At 43.9% G+C, this 19,829-nt stretch overlaps 1 protein-coding gene across 1 annotated transcript in view; it reads left to right on the top strand.

The window, feature by feature from the left end:
• The window catches only part of LOC146811718 (serine protease 53-like), a 138,860-nt gene that overhangs the window by 7,010 nt on the left and 112,021 nt on the right, over positions 1-19,829 (top strand). The gene's annotated exons all lie outside the window — the stretch shown is intronic.

The following is a 19,829-nucleotide window of genomic DNA, read 5'->3' on the forward strand; positions in this document are numbered from 1 at the left end:
CTGGAGGGTGACAACAAAGCACAGTATCTGCTGAGCCTACAGGGGCATTACTGACTGCTTGGAGACAGCGCTCTCATCAATAGGCTGGGAAGGGTTTCTTACACGTGAGGTCTCACTGTCGAACAACATGGTTTTATACGAGGATCCTGGTATGATTGGATTTAAGAAAAGGGATAAGATGTGAATCTCAAAACTGGGGAACCTAGGGTGGTCTGATGAGATGAAGACTTTTGAGAGCCTTGAGGATGATTATGGATTTGCTGATACACAGCAGCTTTGATACCCGCACCTCAGACTGCACTGGCATAAACCAAAGTACTAAGAGATGCACGTGAGCACCTCCTTAGAAAATAGAGAACTCTCCACCCATTGTCGAGAGAGGTGGTGTCCCTAACCTACAAGCTGCTTATTAGTAGCATAAATAAAATGGGAGAGGCTTAGTTGGAACGAATTATATTGTCAGGGATGAGGTGTGTGGATACTCTTGAATCGTGGCTATCCGAGCCAGGTTTATATTAGGTCAACTGAAGGTGTTCCACGGCTGCTCTGCTGTATAACACAATTACTGAGGTTCTGCAGAGCCCCTGGGATCACCACGCCCAGAGGGTTCCTTCTTTCAGGTAATCTGGCAATGACCTCTAATAGGACTATTCCAGTAGGTGGTTCCGCAACAATCAGCGGCAGGATTGGGTAATTCTTGTGACCCTAGCATCGCACTAGGGGGCATATGGGGTGAATCCACAACCTTGAAGTATGAAAGAGTGTTCTATGGCATAGGAGGGAAGGTGGTGAGAAAGGATGTGGCAAGGAGGTGAGATAGTCGGGAAGTCCATCTGTCCAGACGGTTAATGCATAGCAGAGAAATGTAGATTGTAGTATGTTGACGGAACGAATGGTCTGCAAGAGTAGGGGGTGCCCCCTGGAGTTTGAAAACATATGGGTTAATTGCAGAGAATCCAGTCATTTGGAATGATCTGACCTAGTGGCACCACGTGTCATTTATTGAAGATTGACGAAGGAGGATATGTAGGACCCCAATATGGTTACACGATCTACATATACAGGAGGAATGCCAGATATCCAATTATTTTGTCAATCACTGCACAGTAGAAGGGAAGCACCAGTGGAAATTGTGTTGGCACCATATGCGTAGGACAGGAGCGAAAGAATAGGACAGGATTTTTCATACACCAAAAACAATATCACACTGAAATTCAAATCAACATCACTTTGCCTGCTGTTTTTTTTTTTTTTTTAAGGCTAGACTGCCAAGCAAGGAACCTACAGAATATTGGCTAAAAAAAATCAGATTTGATAATTCACAGAGTAGAAACATTACTTAAACTTAGGTGTGCGAATTACGCAGACTAGAAGTAGGGGGCATGATCATTGATTGAGGTTGCCGGTGTTTCTGAAAGCAGGGTACAAATAATTTGATGTGATTTAATTCTTATCGAGAACATTTCATTCGAGACTGGAAAAAATCTTCCCTGACTCCATAGGGTCAAAACTTCAAATGTTCAGCCTGTAATATGTTTACTACCCCTGATCATATCATCAACTACAAATTATATTGTGCAACTCTAACAAAGGCTGTAAATAATCTGATCCCAACGAAGCTCACGCATATTAAAACCCACCTGATATCTGCACCCTGCTATGATAATTTGAAGGCTTGAAGGAAATGATGGGGCTCGCTGAGCGCGCTTAGAGACACTCTTGCGGTGCTGCTTTGAAAACAGGCTATAAAGACATTTCAAAGCTATACATTTGCCACCAAAGATTTAAACCTTTGTTTTTCTTCTGAGGGGAGAGGATGTAGCCAAACGGCTAGAGCTGTCCACCTCGAAGCTGGGGAACTGGGTTCGAGTCTCTGCAAGGGACGCTCAACATCCTGTGATTCTGAGAAGGTCACTTAATCTCCCTGTGTCTAACAAACAAAAAATGAATGCATCGGTCTGTAATGCAACTGGTGCTCTAATACCTTCGGGTCAAGTTAACGCTATATAAAACTCTGGAAAAAAAGGCAGCCTGTCTGACAATTGGCACATCTTGCGTTAGTGATGCCAAGACCATTCTCGACTAACTACATTGGTTACCTATTTGGAAACATACCCTTTTTTACGTGTGTTGCACAGACCATCACTTCCTTTATGGAAGTCCCCTAAATTTATTCCTAGGAGATTTATCGAGACAAGAAGACTTTGATCTGACTCTTCAGTCCTCCTTCTCATTTCCCAGTTTCAGAGAACCTATCTTGGGAATATGGTGTTTTTGGTACAAGCCCCACAAATGTGGAACAATTTACCCCACAAACCTCAAAGCATGACAACTTACCTTCCCTTCTGAAAATCTCTTAAAACCCTTTTATTCTCATAATCATTATTTTTTTTGTTCTCTGCTACTCAAGTCATTATTAGCCGCTAAACACTTTCAGGAGGTGGTGAGCTTTATAAATCCCAATTCAAATTCATATTTGGTGTGAACTGATATGCCAATAGAACCACAGGATACATTCTTGTGGACTGGGGATCATATACCCCCCAAAAAACCTTTTGTGTATTTTTCTGTGTGAGGGCTGTGCATTAAACACTGATCATCAAAAGTTATAAAATGGGGAAACAACACTGAAATCCACAGAAATAATAACACAGAGACAGGAAGCCAACATATTACATTCTGGCATCAGTTCAGTTGTTTCTCCACCTCATCAATATGGGTATGGAGCTCTCTGTGTACTTCACTGATGAAAATACTCAGCTGTCTACAGTGTAAAATGTCTCCTCCTAAAGTTTTGGGATCTTAATTCCATTTCACAGATGCCATAAAGAGAAGTATTTGACAGATCTGCGTGACATCTGCATATGGTGTCTTGGATCCACCCATGATCCATTCGCTTGAGACTCCAGCTCTTCCGTGCATCCAAAGGCCATCGGGAATGTGTGGCCAGGACAGGGATACGCGGAGAAATATTCCTGTTATGCATTGCGCGCCAGGCTCCTGTTGTTGCCCTACATTGCCGTACAGAGACTCGCACCATGTAAACTCCTGTCAGGTACTTGAAGCATTGAAGCTATAGACTCCAGTTCTTCAGTGCATCCAAAGGCCGTCAAAGGGGGTGTGGCCAATGAAACATACGGAGGGCAAGATTTATCAAGGTTTGGCATCGTTCTTGCGCCATGCAAGTGGGTGCAAGGGCGATGCCAAACCTAAGTTAGATCAATCAAGCCACGCAAGGCCACCTTGTGTGGCCTTGCATGGCTTGATAAATTTAGAGTAACGCAGCGCAAATTGATGCGTTGCATTACTCTGCCCCAGGGAAGTACTCCACAGTGGACGTGGGTGTTGCCACGCATCTACCCATGGATTCTGGTGCATTTCCATATTTACCATTACTGGTAGATCTGGGAATGCATCAAAATGCTACGCCTCCCAGGTGAGGCGTAATGAGGAGAAATATCTTTATTTATCCTTGTTTTTTTTCTCTTTCTATGTGTGCTGCGTTTTGCTGCACACATAAAAAAGGAAAATGGCTCAGAGGATTGATTTTGTGCTGGAAAGTGTCTCTTCCTGCACAAAAACAATCCTGCTTAAAACGCAGGCGCCTTTGCAGCATGGCGCGAGGGAGTGTGTGTCGGCGCTAAGCCGCACATTGTGTGCGAGCACATGTAAAGGACTGGAATGTGCTGTATAATGTTATATGCAACGCATTCCTGTCCTTGCCACACAGCACAGCAAGGTGGCTTGCTGCAGTGCGCTGCGTGGACATTTGATAAATGTGTCGCAGAGTATCCCACATTGTGTAGGGATGAGGGGAGACAGGGTTATACAAGTTGCGATAGAAGCCATTAGTTGCCCATAATCTCAAAGTTGAGTGAGTTCAATTTTAAAATCAGAGAAAGAGTTGATTGAGCAAAGCTCATATGGGAGAGGGTTTCATTGATGATTAATGAGGTCCAAGTGGATTAAAAGTGTAAAATCGTGACTCGGCACATGGAGATGCACCAAGATCAGTAGATTTAGGGTTGGAGATCTGAGGCTGTATGGTGGCGAGTATCTAGTCATTGTTTAGTATAAGTAGGTGATAGAGCAGTAATGGCTATAAATGCAAAGGTTGGCATTATGTATAATGCTTTGTTTTTTTCTAACAACCATCCAATTTGATGTGGATATCGAAAGGTTGGGCAGTGTCTGGGGAAGTTATGTAAAGTTAAGTACTTTGCCTAAATGTATGAATGAGGGAAGGGTAATATCAACTAGTAGGCTGTTGCAGTAATCTAGTTTGGGCAAGACAAATGCAGAGAGTTGGTTTTGGCAGTGTCGTAGGACGCGTAAGGATGGATTGTGCAGATGTTATATGCCTGTTATCTGGCATATGTAGTTGCAATGGTTATAAACAAGTCCATGTGCATAGTGGTTTTGAAGAGAGATTTTTGGGAGATAGTGATGTGTTAAGAGTTCTGGGGCAAATAGTATTCAATTTAGAAGATGAGTAGGTGGCAAGGTGGCAGGAAAGTAGATGATTTCTATGGTAGCATGTGAGAAGTTTTCAGAACACTGATCTTCAGTAAAAAAAGAAAAAGGAGAACGTGTAAATAAGCCCCTATTTAGAAAAGAACATTGGTAGATATGAGTACAAGGAGATATAGCAGTTTGTAGTTAATTACTTTTTTAATATAAGAGGAGAAGCAATCCAATTGCTGGTCCAGCTGGGCTAGGCGGGTGGAAAGGGTTTCTTCCCAGATGGATGTTAACAAAATATTAGTGTAGGCACCCTGTATAAGATAAGAGTATTTGTTTAAGCTGAGAGTGAAACAATGGTGTGGTGTTCCATAATATTATAGAAAGATATGTGAACAAATATTATGATTATTGGTTATTTTTTCAGGTTTATTGAAAGAAAAATGTCCTTTCCCTATTATCAAACATAGGTCTATATAAATATTTTTTGTATTCATTTTTTGGGGGTGTAGTAGCAGAAAATAAATTCAGCTTCTCAAGAAGTATTTAATTTTAGGCCTGTTGATTTAGAAGTATGTGTATTTCAAAGCAAGACTTGCAAACATGTTCAATATATTATATAACACCCCCTACAATTTCAATATGACAAAATTCATTTGTATTTTGCTTATAAACACAATTTTATCTCCAAAGGTCCAATTACCAGAATCATATTTACAGCTTCTATTTCTGTCGCACTGTTCTTACATTGAACCCTTTCAATGTTGAAAGAGTTGAACATGAGAGATGGAAGAGATGTCTAATGACAAATAATTGAAGAGTCTGGATTGAAGAGTGGAAGTGGCAGCTGGAAATAAAATATTTTTGTATAGAGATGATAATAAAAATCAAGCAAAGGAAGAGATGATATTTCTTTTTTGTAGCGGTAGAGGAGGAATGGGAGAGGGCTTAAGTTCGACCCTAGGGAGCCCGTGGCTAGAAGAAGAAAATTGTTGTGAGGGAGACCATAGAGAGGTGATGAGGTCCATTACATAGTTGGACTTGGATGTCTTTGTTGTGAACCAAGTTAGCATTAGTTTGCTATCCCTGAGAAACAACAGAAGGGATGGGTCTGGTGATCCAAAGCAAGCGCGGTAAGCCACTGGGCCCCCCGATCTATCTATACTTGTTGGCTATAAAATCCGCTGCCGCTTGATCAGGTGAGATGAGGACAAAAAAAAAAAAAGCATTAGTTTGCAGTCATCTAGGTGTTCACTAATTTTGGACTTTTCTCTTTTTGTAAGATGTGCTTGCATATTAGTTTTATACTCTGAATATTAGGAGAGATGCAAGGATGAAGAGAAGAGTTAGTTGGGGTCAGCGTATATAAAGGATACTGGACCTGATTTAAATCATGGGGGGCGGGTTACTCCGTCACAACGGCAACTGTTATCCCGGACGCAGAAATATAAAACCAATAGGATTTAATGGGGGTTATAATTTGGCGGATGGTAAATTTGTCACCGTTGTGACGAAGTTACCCGTCTGCCGAGATCTAAATTGGGCCCAATGTCTATTGTAGAACAGTCCTTGTATGCTGTTAAAGAAGGAAAGGTGGAAGAGTACATTGTTGTGTAGCTGATCACATGATGTGGTCTGTTTTCTAGGAGATTCTTTTCCTCAGCTTATGGAGAGTCTGTTTGCAGACACTGAAGAAGGGGGGTTGTGATTGAGATGTGTAGGATGTCATTATCTGAGGGAAGTGGGTTGATGGTTGGTGAAAGATTAAGGAATGAGAATGGCCTGTTTTCTGGTAAGTATGAGTGGATAGAGAATAGGTGCGTTGTATTGTGTGTTTAGAGACAAATTGGATAAATAATTTTAAATGTGTATGATTCTCAAAGGACAGGTTGAATTCGCTCAGAAAGATACGAGGAATATTGGGAGATGATGCTGTTTTTCTGAGAGTTTGTCAAGGTCATCACAGATTGATCCAATAACCCTGGGCAGGGGAAGGAAGGCCACAGCATGAGCCTTAAAGGGAGCACTGGTTGTAATGGAGTTGTGTTCCTAGTAAGATTTTGGGACTTGTCTTGATACACCTGTGAATGAGTGGACCTTCCGTCCCCATCCTCCCAGTCAGAGGCGATCTTTATTTGGCCTTTAAAATCTTTGGATTGGCTTCTCTATTGCTGCTCTAAGCTATTGGACCAAGATGAGGGTAGTTGCCTCCTTTTTTACCCACAGAGCAGCTTTTTACTCCTGTGCCCTTAAAGTATACACCCCTCAGAGTCTCCGTCCATTGGATTCCTAGGGTACCAAATAATGGGTTCAAAACTGAACATTGTTGTGGTTTTCAGATGTCCTCATTCCATAATGCAAAGGAAAGGCAAATTACCTATATTCCCTGAAAAGCCTTGGAAGGGCTTAAAGCTGTGCCATACAGAACTACTTTGCATTTCTGACTCACCCTATATGTATTTCACCTGTGGAGTCGAAATTGGATATCCCACTGGGGCTGCTTCACATTTTATATATGCCCCCGCCAATTCCCAAGGCTCTACTGGATAGGGGGCCCACTAAAGTGATCCCTACATATAGCGGTATGTGACTACTTTACCAACACCCAGCCAGTGGACTGATGGTTGTCAGCAGCTGACGTAGGCTCACAGTCCTTTCTACCTGTAACTATGTGGCAGCATCTACTGCCCCCTCCTTGAAAATCATTTCAGCACCCCATAACTGGGGTCTTTCATTTCCCCCCCAGAAAATGTGTGATGTGGTTAAGATACTGTGTAAATGACTTAGAGTCCATGTACTGTGTAAATGGCGTCCTTTATGAGGTTGCGGTTACTGTGGGACAAGATGAGGTTCCTCTTTCAGTTACCTTAATCCTGGTGTGTATGATACTCAAAATGTAGTGGACCTTGGAGTAGCCCTATAGCTTTGTCTTGGAGTATTGGGGGAATCTCCAGCCACATCCTGCCATGCCTGGAGAACTGACTGGGACTAAGAAAAAATAAAACACCAAAAACACTTTGGTTGCCTTTGCAGCCCCATTCCCTGTTCTGCCAAGTATCAGCTTCACCATACTTAATATGACTGGTCTATGCCTGCCTTATTCATTCTTCTGTGACCACCTTACCTTCTCCTTTATGTTTTGTTGGAATCTTCCCTATAACAGAAAGAGAACCCTTAACTGGATGCCTGGCCACATCACTCAAATCCACAATCAGAGGAGTTGGCACCTGCACTCTGCCACTCCATTGCCAGAATGTCCAAGAAATTGTGTCCCGTATTGGTTAGCAGGAGTATGGGAATTTCAAGGTAGAACATCATATGATGGGAATTGGCTTTCCTCCGTTGATTGCCAGTACTGAATAAGAAGTTGCCCCCAGAGCCAGTTCATTGTGTTTATCTTAATTTCCCAGGAAGCTCTGTAGGATCGGGTAAGAGGACACAGCAGACCTGCATCAGAACTTTGTGCTGGTCTTCCCTTCAAGGCAATTTCTAAGCACTTGACACTGCTGTGTCTGTAGGTGGGACTGCTGCACTGCCCTACGATAAGTACAGCCACCATGATCTAGTGGATATGCACACCGGCTTTATCCCTGAACGGTGATTGGAAAAATATTGGCTGCACATAACCCTCGTAGGGTGGGATAGGAACTGTCAAAAAGCTCAACATCAGTTTCTCTGGAGGGGCGAGAACATGTTAAAGCCATCGAAGCATTATTTTTCCTGGTGCATTTACTCTGCCCCTTGATCTACCTAACTTTTGGAGAGTCACTACCAATACCACTGGTTGCCTATGAGTGCTGTACAGACTGAAGCATTGCCCTTTGACTTATGGTTCCAGATAAACCATCATTTCAAGGTGTCCTAATCTTGAAAGAGAGGCTGCCCCTGCTTTAGGGCAGAGGAGCGCCACCCCCCGCTGTCCACGCTGCAAAGTGAAAAATAAAATGGTAATAAATTGAGTTTATAACCATTTTATTTTTCCCTTTCCCCAGCCCGAGATGGTGTTTGAGGGGTGGGGCCACTGTTGCTGACTGGCAGCTAATGAGTGGTGCTCACTCCTGCTGTTTACATTGAGCATGACATTTGGCCGGCTGTCTTACGACGGCCAGCCTGACATGCGCAGTGTACACCTCTGCACCCAGATGTCTCAGGCAGCAGGCACAGGCACACAGTGCCTGTAGGAGCATCGAGGCAGTCCGCTCCAGCCAATCCAGGCGCTACTCCCATGCTGCTGAAGGTTATCAGCAGCATCTGAATTGGTGCGGAGAATTCAACTGCCTCAGACTTCCAGCACCAAGGGACTGAAGCAGAGGACGGGAGGAGGCGAGCCAGCGGAGTAGGTAAGTATTCTCTATGCTCGTCCTACACGTTATTTCGCCCTTTTCTGCTCGTTTCTGACCTTTATTTTGCCTCTTTTTCTCATTTCTGACCTTTATATTTTCTTCTTTCTGCCGTTATTTTTTTCCACATTCTGACATTCATTTTGCCTCTTTCTGCTCTTTTTTGCCCGTTATTTGTCCTCTTTCTGCTCGTTTCTGACCTTTATTTTTTTTCTTTCTGCTCATTTCTTACCTTTATTTTTCCTCTTTCTGCTTGTTTCTGACCTGTATCTTTCTATACAAATGCTCATTGATTAATTGCATGTGCTTGCACCCACCCTTTGTTCTGCCTACCACTCTTGGGGGTTACCAGCCGCCGCTGTCCTAACGAGCTGCTCCTCCATTCCAGTGGGTGCACCCATCAGAAATTTATGAATAAGGCTTCATGTTTTCCTTTCTTACTGATTTTTACAGATAGATACAGACAGAAAACAATGTGTTTCTTGTCTGTGTTTATTTTTAAAAGCAGAATAATACTGAAAATGCTGCTTTTTTTGCGAGTCTCCCCATGCTGTCTTTCATGAATTCCAGACACCAGCTGAGCAGATAGGCAGCATGGAGAGTTGAAAAACAGGATGAGATTTCCTTAAATACAGACATATGCTAACACATATTTGTAGTATAACTCTAAAATGTATCTGTGAGTGTAGCCTTTTATTATAAGTGGCTGCTTAATTTACTAAAACATGACATGCATCCATGTATGAGTACACGTCTAAGAGTTAAATAAACTTGGAAATATGCCATTTTACAGCTCCATTTATTCTCAAACACAGAATAAATATGGATAAATACCAATGAGTTGGGCAAAAAATAAATATGGATAAATACAGACGGAAATGTTAAAAAAAAAAATACCATAAAACCGGGAGCCCTATTTATGAACAGGGCCTGCCTATACCAAAATACCTGCTCCTAAAGTTTGTGACTATTCAGTGTTCCACAATCCAAAAGCCTGAGAGGGTGGTCATCAGACCGTGCTTCAGAGAGGAGAGAGAGATGTTTTTAAGGATAGGGGATACACTCTCCCTATTTGATAGTATAATACTATAAGGGATCCACCACCCAGGAGTATCGTCAAAAACTGGTGTCTTATGGGTTACACCCTCCTTTTTGGAAACCAAATAGTTTTCTTTATTAGACCCTCACCCACTCTATTAGTGGTATGCTTCATCATTGGGTCTCATCCTGGTCCCTAACAACTAGGATGGACTCGACCATATTCCAGGAAGTACTTTAGATATAGATACAGCCCGGCGTCTTGCAGAAGAATAAAAATACCTTAAAAAAACAAGGTATTCCTTTAATACTGGTTGTTCATGTATGACTAAAAACCAATGTTTTTGCTTTGTTCACCCTAAGTTGGCAGGGTATGCTCAGATGTGGGTCCCTTGCTCACTTGGCCACTGGGTTAAAGCTAGCCTGGCTGATGAGGGGTGCTACCCCGAAACCGGTCCCAGGATGCTTGTTTCCGGAACAGGGAAGTCCTAGCTTGGCAGTTTGGGCTGGACTGTTACCATTAGGCACAGGGTCAGAACAGATTTGCATATGGCTGGGTCTGAACTGGGGTGGCGAAGTGAGCTAAAGAACGATGATGGATTCAACCCAGATCTGTGACTGGGGGTGAGTGTCTGAAAAGTTTCACCACTCCGTCCATCATCTCCTTGTGTTTGTTTTGTTCGCCCTAAGTTGGCAGGGAATGCCCAGATGTGGGTCCTTTACTCACTTTGCCACTGGATTCAAGCAAGCCTGGCTGATGAGGGGTGTTACCCCGAAACCGGGCGTCGGATGCTGGTTTCTGGACCAGGGAAGACCTGGCTTGGCAGTTCGAGCTGGACTGTTCCCATGAGGTACAGGGTCAAGACTGATTTGAAGTGAGCTAAAGAACGATGATGGATTCAACCCAGATCTGTGACTGGGGGTAAGTGTCTGAAATGTTTCAGACCCTTGTGTTTGCCATGGGGATTTAATGACCCTGTTACCCTGCTAGTCTGTCAACATGTTTCAACCCTCCATCTAATAGCCTCTTGGGTCCAGGGCTTTCATCAGGACAAGTAAACTATATTTTGTGCTCCCTTGATTATTGTTGAGCCCACCCTGGTTTTCAGGGACCAGGATGAGACCCTCTGATGCAGCATGCCACTAATAAGAGTGGGTGGGGTGAAGAAAATCATTTGGTTTCCAAAAATCTGGATGTAATCCCTAACACACCAGTCTTCGATGGTACTCCTGGGTTTGGGATATCCTTTAGTGTTATAGTATTCAGTGCTCCAAACGTGTTCCTCTGCAGAAATTGGTACCCTGAACATTAGCTGAGGCCAGTTTCTCCACTCAACCAGTCCCCAAAACTGTGTTCAGTAACGTCTATTTCCCAGAACTGGTGGCCTTAGCCCAGATACATCAGACAGTCAACAATGAGAGGCGCTGTCCCGTTTCCATTCTTATCCGTCAGTGGCACCTCTGTGTCAGTTGGGTTTCCAGTGATCTTGTGGGTTGGGAATCTATTAGGTTCTGGCAAAGACTGCTGCAGCCCTGGATCTCTGAACTCTAAGAAACAGTGAAACTAGGGCAGAGATCGGCTCTATCCACGACACCGTAGTTATATTGTGACAACACACTGACTTCATCGTGACTACCATGACATCAACTAAGATTGTTGGTAAAACGTTGCTGCACTATACAAGACAGCGCTCTCCACAATATAATAATTCTCTTCGGTAGATTATTTATATGACATGCTACACCATACATGCCAACATTTTGGAAGAGGAAACTGGGAAATTTAAATAAAATAACCAGAAGAATGTATTTCTCCCATTGACTTCTATTGTGGCCTGCATCACGTCCATTGGCATGTGTGAGACTTGCAAGTGTGCTGCTGCAGGATCAGATATCAGAAATGCAAATATAAGTGATTTCCATTCCTGTCAGGAGCACAGAGAAATCGCTAAGGCAGGCAGAGAAAGCGAGCCAAAAATGTTGTGTGCTGGCTTGCAGGAGCGGGTTACTGGCAGTGCATACTCCGAGTCACACAAGACCACTCCCTGCCATCTGAAGTATGACGAGGAATTGGGTTTCTGCCTACAGGAATCGGGAGGCAGGAGACTAGCCTTGTAATCGGTAGCCTCCCACCTGAATCTGGAGAGTTGGCATGTAACACTTTTTCCATAAATTATTTATTCAGCAACTGTCTTGCCCAGAAGCAGTGTGCTAAAATTCTTACAAAGGCAATTTTCAAACATATGTCCACAGAGTCAATTGGTCTATAAACATTTGCTGTCCTTGAGAGTCTGTTTCTGCTGTGCAAGTGGCAGCTGTGAGGATCTGGAGCAGACCGCTGTACCGCAGATAGCTGCACGCTCGCCTCCATTGCACCACGTATCAGTTTTTTTTTGGTGGGGAGGTGGTATTTCAGCCTCTGACCAGTCGACACATTGTTGCAAATGCGTTTGCAGAGATGGAGGTCTTCTGTGCTTTTCAGGCTTCAACGTCTGCATTTGAAGACATTTGAAAACATTCACAGGATGCATATAGCCTGATTAATGTTCATAACGTGGAGCTTGTGTGCCTGCTTGACAATGATCCAAAGATTTGTCACAGTAATATGCTGAGACTGCAGAACCACAACATGTGCGCCTGACTCTACAATAATATCCATGGCATTCCTGCCTTCTGTGATGAAGCAGCCACCAGCCACTCCAGGCAAATTAGTGATTTTCAGTTACAAAGACTATCTGGGGTGAGAAATCTCCTTTGAAAGGACCAAGTGAAATTTGATGTGCTTTACTGTTATTCTCCCAGGAAACCTCTCTCTGACTACAGGCCTCACCCTGAGGGAAGAGGGATCCTGGGAGAGCCAGCTGGGCAAAGGGAGACGTGATTCAATTATAGTCATGAGCAGGCATGTCACGTGGAAGCAAGATATTTCCGTCTGTTTTGCTCCTGCTGAGGGGTGTGGGAGCCGCAGACAAGACTCCACGGGGAACACACACCCTCATAAATGAGTTTTCAGGCAAGTGTTGTAAGTCTTGTTTCATTGTTAGTCACCTGGCACTGCATGTGTATGTCTAATAGATTTTGGGAGCAGGCTTTGCTCATCCTTCCTGTAATGCGATGTGATCCAGACAGTTGTCTTGGGGATAAGACCATCAATGTGCGCAGGTTCGTTTGTGTGCCTTGCTTTTTCGTAGGTCTTGGACACCTCAATCTGAGCTGTATGACCAATCTGCCCGTATTATCCATACTATAATCATTTGGCCTGCCTCAGTTCAAGACCTGCAGCTGGTATGAAGCGTGCTCACAAAGGGTTGTCTTCACAACAAAAGTGTGCCATTGTATTGTGGGACAGATGCAGGTTGTAGTGTCGGCCTTCTCTGATTAGTGTGGAGTCTATGTTATTCTGAGGTTACTGTCAGGGTAAGATTATTCCAAAGGGCAAAACCTTGTGTTGCTCTATGATATAATGAGCTGCACGAATTACGCTACTTTTGCATTACCGTGCAACTTTTTTGTATTGGTGATTCTTCTTTTTATTCGTTATCACAACGTTTTCAAACAAGATGACAAGTATTTTCTCCAGCTTCAGAGTCTTGCCTGCTGTTAAAGACATCCTTAAGGAGGAAGAAGAAAGGGGAAAACTGTCCATTTCAAAGAGGCCGAACCCCAATATAAAACTTCCAAGAATCAGACACTAAATAACATTTTGTCTCTGGAAAAGGATTATAAGTAGGGGAGTTTGAGACCCCAAATGTCATCTGCCAAGCAGCTAGATGGGCTTTGTGAGGAAGAGAAGTTCTGCAAGACTTCTGCCTGTGACCAGGACTGGGGCTCAGGCCTGCTAGTCTCCCTGCTGGGTGAGGGGACATCACCTAGGGAACCCAAGATCACCTGCCGTGGAGCCTAGATCGCCAGTGCCTGCCTCCTCACCAAGATCAGTGTGCCCTGCGTTGGAAGGAGCAAGGTCTGAGGGGGAGCCTAACTTGAGGACTTCCTGTGTGAGGTGTGAGAAATATGCTCTTGCACCAATCAGGCCATAGCCTGTGTGCTGGATTGTTTTGGTGACCCCCGTGTGCCAAGAGGGGCTGCCGTGTGCAGAGACGAGGAGGCAGTATCGTATGGAGGGTGCCAGGCCTGCACAACCTCGTGGTAGGTGGCCCTGGGTGTCAGAGAGGGAGCCACCATGAACATCAATAGCAGGTCAGCGTGACCGGACTTGCGAGTGTTGTTGTGGTGAGCCTGTATGCCATGAGGGGCTGCCAGAGACAATGAGGCGAAGTGTTCGGCCTTCGCCCTGGACCGTAAGACTGCTGCTGTGAACAAGGCGACAACAGCCCGTGTACTCTGAACTGCACCAAAGGAGGCCCGATGATCAAAGAACTTTGCCGGAGTCCCGTCTGAGCATGTAGATCAACCCCTCCTCCCACGTAGTCAAATAAGACTTACCATGCAATCACCGGAGCATGAACAACCCCAATGGCTAGAACCAGCCAGTAGCGTGGCTCTGAGGAGCAAGCCTGCACCTGATGTGTGTCACCGTGCGCAGCCTAACTTTAATGATCTGGAAGCAGGAGTTTGATGCGTCGCAGAAGGGTTCTATACCGCCAGAGCAGGTAAGCCATGAACTGGGCCTTTGGGACCCTCTGGGACATACTGCCATCGGTTGTGCGACCCTCTAGACCAGAGGTCTTCAATCTTTTGGATGCCGAGACCCCCCTGTCAACATTTTGAGGCGTAAGGACCCCCTCTTGACAAAAATGTCTAAACCTGTTGACTAAATTGCGTGGGATGAAAATGTAAATAAGGTTATGTGATGCCGCGTATTTTGGGATAGCATTGCTTCATTATTTTGATATTTGTTACACACAGTAACGCTGAGGAAAGATTTCACCCAATCAGTACCCATTTATAACCAAAATACAGCAATTATCATCAGAAAGATTTCAAGTCAACCTTTGTGAAGGGCCTTCCACTCTGCAGCAATACGTGCTGCCACATTAGAAGCTCACCTGGCCCTGACCGGAAGAAGCAGGGGTCACTTAAAACCCTGGCGGTTTTGTGTAGAGTTAAACCTTTTACCCATGCAGCTTTCCTCTCACCCCCTCCCTTCCATCCCTCTCTCCTCTCCTAACCCCGGATCCCTCTCTCACTTTGCAGGTCATTTTCTTTCACCCCTTTTTACAACTACTGAACTCTCCCCATTCAACCTCTCACTTCACCTTTAATCACCTCTTGCCATTCTGTCCTTTCACTGCCCTCATCTCTAACAGTCTCTCACATTTATCTGATGGCCTCTCTGGCCCTGTCACCTCCCGTGCCCCTCAGCACTTCTCATTCACCTCGTCTCTTCATTCAAATTTTTGTCTATTTGTATCTTACACCTCTCCAGTCCCCCCATTCCTCTTTCACATCTCCCCTTTGTTCTAACAGAAGCCCTCACCTTTGGATCACACTCACTTCTTGCGTGTCCACACTTCTCTTCGGCAATTCACATTTCTCCTCATCCCTGACCTCTTCAATCAAATTCTCTCACTCCCTTGCTGTCCTCTCTCATTTTGGGTGCGGATGCAAGTTCAGAATGGGATGAATGAATGTATGATTACTGATGGGCTTGTTTGAGTGAGTTGCATATTGAGTAGTGAGGGGGACAGGTGAGTAAAGTGTCACATGAGTGCAGGATGAGTAGTGTACTCGTGTGACTGCAGGTTGAGGTATAGTGTGAGCAGGACAAGTGCATTTTGAGAGCAGAGTGATCACTGTGAGTGCAGGGTGAGCGGGTGAATGGTGCAAGTGCATGGTGATCAGTGTGAGTGCATTGTGATCGCTGTGAGTGCAAGGTGAGCGGGTGAATGGTGCAAGTGCATGATGATCAGTGTGAGTGCATTGTGATCGCTGTGAGTGCAAGGTGAGCGGGTGAATGGTGCAAGTGCATGGTGATCAGTGTGAGTGCATTGTGATCACTGTGAGTGCAGGGTGAGCGTGACAATGAAGGGCGAGAATGAGGAATGAGTTGTCTGAATGCAGGGTGCATTCCCAGACCCATGAAGTAACTCAGCATGTTATTGACGGGGCGTAGACTTTAAGATCTAAGTTAAACTAGTGCAGCATTAATCGGGGATCGAGGGTGAAGGAAATAAATAATGTGCTGATCCTGCAACAAACTTCCAGTCCTATGGTTAGGGTTGCCAGCAGATTATTTTGGTGGCCCAGTCGGTACAAAAAAAAAAGTCACCTAAAGCGGTATTTTCAGCGCTTATCTGTGCATACTTCCCAGGGCCGGCTTTAGTGCTGGTGGTGCTCTGTGCGACCATGTTTGTTGGTGCCCCCCACAATGACCACCCCCACCACGGATTCTCTCACTAGCACCCTTTAACAGTGACCAAGTCTCCATAACCCCACACTCTCAGATGCATTGAATTAGTTATATAGTGCCACTCATACCAGTGTAGGGTGTCCGAGCACTTTGCATCACACACACATTACACAGAGACAATCAATCATAAGTGTGTAAATCAGTGTATAGGAAATGTTACATAAGCCAAATGACTAAAAGTATAGGAGTCACATGTCATCCATACTGGTAGGCAGTATAGTTCAAGAGTGCTTGGTGTGGAGAAGCTAAAACTCAGAGTCGAAAAAGAAACAGCATAGTTGGGAGTTTCCTTTAATAATAAGATTTGATTTCTAGCCAAATTAACCCTTTTTGCAACATTAATCAATGGTCTAATAATGTATTCTTTGTAGTGTGCATGCTGTTCTAGGATGAAAGTTAATAGCTCACTATTCTCTATTAGGACTTTAAGTTATAAATTGCAAGTAACAAAAGGATGTCTCTTTTGAAAGCAGTAACCTGCTGATCTCTTCACATCATACGCACTCTGTAATCTACTTGGTACACGTTCTTTGCAGCAGGCATATTAACCCTCTGCACTAACATCACCCAAGTCAAAACCTCAACTATACAACATTCTGATCTCTCTCCAGGAAGATAATTAATCACACAAGTTATCTTGACATTTATGTGAGGCCTGGTAATTGCCGGGGAAAGAAACGCTGCAGCCGGTGCTTCAAAAGCACAATAAACTTTCACTCACGGCGCCCCCAGGAAGCCAACTTTGTATTCCTTTCCATGAAATGCATTCTCACACTACGGCAGTGAATGTAAAATCCAAATGTAAGGAATAGGCACAGTGGGGACCCAGGGGGTACTGGAACCAGCAAAAAAACCTAAGCCTCTGTAAGCAGTTTACAAAGGCATGTTAAATGGTCTTTAAAGACCTGAGAAAAAACACAGGGGTGCCGGAGATAGGAATCCAGACACTGCCCAGCTGAGCCCCCAGCAGCTCAAGTTTCACTGCAGCAGCCCGGGCTGAGACAGGACGGGGGAAGGGAGGGGGGGGGGCTGAAGCCCTTGGGCCCGGGCAGAAGTGTGACGGGGAAGGCGCGACCCCCTTTGCATCACTCCACGGCCCCCCTGGGGGTCGCGCCCCACAGTTTGAAGACCCCTGCTCTAGACTCTTGTGACTGAACTTCTGAACAGGAAGCGCTCATGAGTACGGTTTTATAGTTTACATTCACGGATGTGGTCACCACTGAATGGGGAATAACACAGAACCCATTGCACTAAAGTTAGGATAGGGAGTGGCCTGACAACTACCTCAAGGGGGATTGTGTAATTGCTTTTGAATGTTGTTTAACTCTGCGTGTGTAGAATTAGAATTAAAATACTTCTTTTATATAAAAAGACTGATTTGCCTATAGCTGGGTCCAAACTAAGGTGCCATGGTGTGCTAAACAACAGTGTATTGGGATGCAGCGCAAGTAATTATCAGTGATTGAGATTGATTCAAGCATTCCGTCCATCACTGTTTTGTATACTTGACTGTGAAACGAACAGCACTGTCTGCAGCACCTGTTAAGGGTTAACTTGAGGATATACATGTGACTGGCCTGAGGAAATTATAAACTTACACTGTGAATTTCCAGCGCAGAAGAGCATGGCAATACTCTGTTGGACAAAGGCCACCTAAGGAGTGATGTTGAAATGCTTCTTGGTAATAATGTTTGTAAGCAAACTATGACTGTTTATTTGGAAACATGTATGTGAATTTAAAACTGGGACACATATTTGAAAACAAATAGATTTTTGAAATATATTTTCTTTATTGTGGTGAGCCGGGGGACATTTGCACAGAATTTCTCCACATGGTTTGAAAACTATTTAATGCAATGCTCAGAGTAATATAGGTACAATGAACTTCTGGCCTCAAGGCATATGAAAATGATTCTTTTGGAGCACACCGTATTTCCTCTTCAACTGCTCGTATTTGGTGGATTGACATTACCTCTTGATTCACATGTTTAATGAGAGTTTGTATCGCTTGCGGTGTAGGACAAGTTCTTGAGAGAACCGGACAAGCTATTTACAGATTGTAGTATTTGGGTTTAAATTATGAACACACAGATTGTAAATGTAAATTGTATATGGTCATGTATTTGTATTCTGTTCTCATGAGTGTTTTGATGTTTTTCTTAGTCACTTAGAACCTCACCTGATGAAGGGCCGCGAGTCCTGAAATGGATCGGTGACTGAATTAATCATGCTGACGCTAAATGTTTGTGTGAAACAACTTTTTTTTACAGTGTTTCAATACTTTACTTGTGGTTAATCCACACATTTGGTTACTCATAATGAACTAACTAAGGCTGAAAATACTCCTGAATAGATTGCAGGTGTAAAATATTTTTACTATCAAAGAGATGGTGTCTTGTTGGACACCTGAATACAATTGGAGCACGGTTTGAAAGGTCACACGCTCTGCCACGGACTACAGTATAGCTCTTAGGCCACCATTTTTGAGGGTCCAGGTCAATGGGCTGGATTTACAACCTCCTGAAGTTACCAATGCAAGGGGTACCATAGACTCCAGGTTAAGAAAAATGTTGTCCATTAGAAGTTGAGCCCTGCCGACTGAGGAATGAGAGATCTGTAATTCTGATTCACCAGGTGATTACTCATTTTCTTCCATAATTTCAAACAACGATTTAATGTGTTTTCAGCAGGCGAAATCTCTGGGTGAAAGTAAGTGATCTGAAGTGTTCTCACGGATCTCCGAATGAGCCGGAAACTGCTGCTACCGGCCCCATCGGAATTAAAATGCAGCTCCTAACGAGGGCCATTGAATGTGGTATAAGTTCACATCATGGAGCAATGTCCCCCCCTGTGCAGTACTGTGTGTATTACAGTCATTCGTTTAGAATGTAAGCTAGACCCATTGTATCCACAATTCAACTTTGATCCTCTTCACCCATCAGTTTCAATCTTTTGTGAACTTCTTCTTGCCCTATTTCGGCAGCATCTCAAACTTTCTTCTGTCCAGCCACAGTTGATATCAGCTTTTCTTTTGGATAAGTTTGGCATATGACACATTTTTTTGTCTTAAAGGAGTCCTCAGATTTTGTAGTTACCAACACTGTCAGGCGGTAAAGATCCTCTACTACCACCTGTTTCGCTCATGTTTATGAATTTGAATCAATAGAAAACCTTAAAACAAAAACAATATTAAAATAAATTACCAATATGATGGCTAAACACATCATTATAGAGCTGCCGGTTTGGAAAATGGCAAAAGGGTTGCTCTGTGGAGTTATTTTCTGTCTCTACAATACTACTTGACCCCCTAAACCTATGTTTTGATGCCAAAAAGAAGTATATAGGTGTCATGGTTCCTGAAATATCACATCATTGCTACAACACATCCGCCATTTTGCCGGGGACAAGCACACAAATTACCCAATTTCTCAGGTTGCGTTGTGGAGGGAATTTGGGTGTTTTTGTAGGCCAATTTTACCCCACAGGGGAATTTTTAAAAGTGGTCGGAATTCGTCTTCCAGCAAATAGTTTTGTTTGCCCAAAGAGACCACAGAGATCAGTTGGTTGTAGGAATTTGTCGCAACCCCAGGTCTGTTGCTGAGATGCAGCAAAACCTTTAC

Source organism: Triturus cristatus, chromosome 7 (genome assembly GCF_964204655.1).
Source record: "Triturus cristatus chromosome 7, aTriCri1.1, whole genome shotgun sequence".
Taxonomy (NCBI): Eukaryota; Metazoa; Chordata; class Amphibia; order Caudata; family Salamandridae; genus Triturus; species Triturus cristatus.